The sequence below is a fragment of the Carassius auratus genome, unplaced genomic scaffold (assembly GCF_003368295.1).
Source record: "Carassius auratus strain Wakin unplaced genomic scaffold, ASM336829v1 scaf_tig00217680, whole genome shotgun sequence".
Classification (NCBI taxonomy): Eukaryota; Metazoa; Chordata; class Actinopteri; order Cypriniformes; family Cyprinidae; genus Carassius; species Carassius auratus.
The window spans coordinates 10887-14385 of record NW_020529183.1 but is presented as its reverse complement, the minus strand read 5'-3'; the positions used below and the strand labels follow the sequence as shown (position 1 = coordinate 14385).

Sequence of the window (3499 nt, the reverse complement as noted above, 5' to 3'; positions counted from 1 at the left end):
TGTGTTCCTCCCCACGGAAATCTTTAGTAAAAGGCGGAAAGATTTATACGATCTGAAGAGAAACATGAGTGTACTAGCTTTTAAGAGAGCTTCAGTACGTACTCGAGCGACAGGATACACATTCACAAGAACGGTGAGAAATGACTGACATCAGTACTACAATATATTACAAAAAAATGTAAATAACGTGTAATAACGTTAAATGATTATGCATTTAAACGGCATAGCAAATTAGATTGTATGCGTTTATAAAATTAAAAACACGTTGATTTTTAACCGCACCCCATTGCATTGTGGGTAAAGAGAGCTTACTTCCGGATTCGTCATCACGCTCAAGGAATCAGCTACCCTGCGTCTCAGTGTTCATAGTATCCATCCTAAATAGTATGTGAGATTAGAATAGGTGTTTCCTTAAACGTGGTATGCTGAAAAGAGTGTGACAAAAGTCCCCGGATGGTCTACTATTGAATGTGGATCCATGCACACTCTAATGGCTAAAATTGCCCACAATCCATTGCGCTTTGGCGAAGGATTCGCTCCAGAACTACAAACACGAATAAAAACGTGTTACGAAAAACTACAAACGTGGCGGATAGGCGCGATCGACGGTTAGGTAGAAAGGTTTACAAGTTTACATGGGTTTGAGACACTAATCAACATTTAACCTGGTAAAAAATATTTATTTATTGTTATCCGTGTTATATTTAATCTGCAACAGCAATGTGAACTTTCAATATTAATTTAAGCATAAAAAACACTTCTGTCTGGAATTTTATCCCTCATTATGTTTTTTTCTTCTTCTTTTTTTCTCAAATATGGTGGTATTAGTTTTGTTTTGATGTTTAATTATATATATTTTTATATATAAAATTCCAGCTAAGTTATTTGCTTTCCACAGACAAGTGCTTTTATCTCGGTCATAAATATATAAAGCATAATTTTTCTCTGCATCTTTATTTCATCTGGAATAATATAAAAATTCTTTACAAACATTGTGTGTCATTGTTCCAATAAATACTAATAAAAAAGCTAGCTTTACTGGCAAAGCTAGCTAACTGTATACTGTATATATACGTTTGTATGTATTTGTGTGTGTGTTTATTTGTGTCTGTAGTAGAATTATTGCTTTTTGTAATATTGCTGTTTTGTTGTTATTGCTGTTTTGTTGTTCTTGTAGGGAGCACCAAGTTTCCTCACTTCCTGTGCCCTTGCCCTCAGTCAGATGCAGGTGAATATTTGACACATAAACAACACTGCAGGTTCCTGCAGGTTTTAAAGTCTTAAAATGTCTTACTTTACCCTTACACAAAATAATGCCTTAAAGTTGTAAGTTACACAAAGTCTTAAAATTCATAAAATCATGGCCTTAAATGTTGGATGCAGCGAAAAGTGAATGAACCTCTTTCTGTGGTTTTGGAAAAACTTAATTGATAATTTATCTTAAATGTGACTTAAATTATTCCATCACTCAATCAATTTTCATTCAATCCTTGAATATTAAGTTTGAGTTAAATTTAAATGCCGCTTATTTACTTTAAATTATTTAATATAAACATTCATGCTTTTATTATAACCATAAAATGTTATACTACTATTATTTTACTGTTTATTTAAATATAAATAATATATTCATAATACTTTGCTTTGTAATCCAAAAGGGCAAGACACAATTTAAAATACTTTGCAGCTGTAATGTATTGTTAAATGTTATTTTGTTCTATAAAAAGAACAAAGCTCCTTGAAAAGAAAAAGGCAAACAAATAAACAAAAAAAGCATTAAAATTTGATTGGTTGTAACATCATTTCCACTCTTTGGCAAGTCGCTGAAATGAGTCAGTGAATTACAACTATCTGGTCACAAGCATAGACTGTATAAAAAGGTCACAAGAGGTTAAGCTTAACTTCCTTTAACTTTTCCAATTCGTAGTGCTTTACACTATGGATGCAGTATTTGTTTGTCCACACATTGATTTCATAGGTGCTGTCACTTTTTCCGTGGCGGAATTTTCAAGTATATGAAGTCTTTGGTGGCACAAAGTCTGTCAGTCATTTCCTGGGAAGGAGAAGGGTTTCAACCACTAGAGATAAATACAAAATTTTATAAGATAAAAGATTTTTTCTCCCCGTCGGGGAATCGAACCCCGGTCTTCCGCGTGACAGGCGGAGATACTGTCCACTATACTAACGAGGAAACAACTGGTAGTTTAAGGCAGGATATGGGACTTTTACTTTGCTTGTTGGTGTTCCATGCACATGAAAAATACTGTATAAAAGTCCCACTTCCACGTGACAGGCAGAGATACCGTCCACTATACTAACAAGGAAACAACTGGTAGCCTGAGGCAGAAGTGAGACCTTCATACAGTATCCTTCATATGCATGGAACACCAACAAGCAAAGTAAAAGTCCATATCCTGCCTTAAACTACCAGTTGTTTCCTCGTTAGTATAGTGGACAGTATCTCCGCCTGTCACGCGGAAGACCGGGGTTCGATTCCCCGACGGGGAGAAACAATCTTTTTATTTTCGACATGTGATTAAGGAAATGCCTCTAATATATGACATAATCTGTGCCACCAAAGACTTCAGATATACTTGAAAACATTTTGGTTACTTATGTAACCTTGGTTCCCTGAATAGGGAATGAGATGCTGCGATGACGTCATCGCTATGGGAACACCTCTAGTGTGACAAATGTTTGAAGCCCTAATACTATCACGCAAATTTATTTGCCAGACCTTCCAACCAAAAAATAAGTCCCAAAAAGGAATCTGTGCAGGGCAGAAAGGCCTAAGCCTTCTCGTCCCTGCATGAAAAGGGAAGGTGACATCCCGTTGAAACACCTCTTCTGGGAGCCCAGAATTAAGAATAGTGTTTGTAATCTCTGCCAAGAGACCGGAACACATTAAAACTCCACTTAGGGTCATACCCATTAGTTACACAAATCCTGATAGGGATTTCCAGGTCATGTTTGAGGGTTACCTAGTCGGCTAACAGACTGATCAATTCTGAGAACCACGTACGAGTGAGCCAAATGGCACCACCAGCAACAATGTTCACTCTAACCAACCTTACTCTGAACAGAATAGTTTAGAAGCAAGTGGGTCGACGGGAAGGCATAAGTCTGGTCCTGGGCATTCTTGGGCTAGAGTGTCCACACCCAGAGGTGACGGAGGAGACAAGGGAACCAAAGCGGGCAAAGCACATGCTCTAATTAAACAAATCCACTTCTACTCGGCCGAACCTCTGCCATATGAGACTCACCCACCTGAGGGCGCAATCTCCATCCTCCAGCCTCCAAACTCAGGTGACCCGGGCCATGAACAGCTCTGATCAATAGGAACCTGGTCTGCATCCAAAGAACATGTCTCACTGACCTGCACAGGGGGTGAGAGAGTAATCTTCTCTGACCAACGTATGTGACCACAGCGGTGTTGTCAGTCCTTATGTTGTCTTGACCTAATGTGACAAGTATTGGCAAGCTTTATTACAAAAGCAAA

At 37.9% G+C, this 3499-nt stretch overlaps 2 non-coding genes and 1 pseudogene across 2 annotated transcripts; 1 reads left to right on the top strand and 2 right to left on the bottom strand.

Moving 5' to 3' along the window:
* On the bottom strand, positions 1-72 carry LOC113102076 (uncharacterized; annotated as a pseudogene).
* Positions 73-2119: 2047 nt separating this feature from the next.
* Positions 2120-2191, bottom strand: trnad-guc (transfer RNA aspartic acid (anticodon GUC)). Its single transcript has one exon. It is a non-coding gene; the product is annotated as a tRNA-Asp (tRNA).
* A 245-nt stretch (positions 2192-2436) lies between these two features.
* Positions 2437-2508, top strand: trnad-guc (transfer RNA aspartic acid (anticodon GUC)). The gene has a single exon. It is a non-coding gene; the product is annotated as a tRNA-Asp (tRNA).
* Positions 2509-3499: the final 991 nt, after the last annotated feature.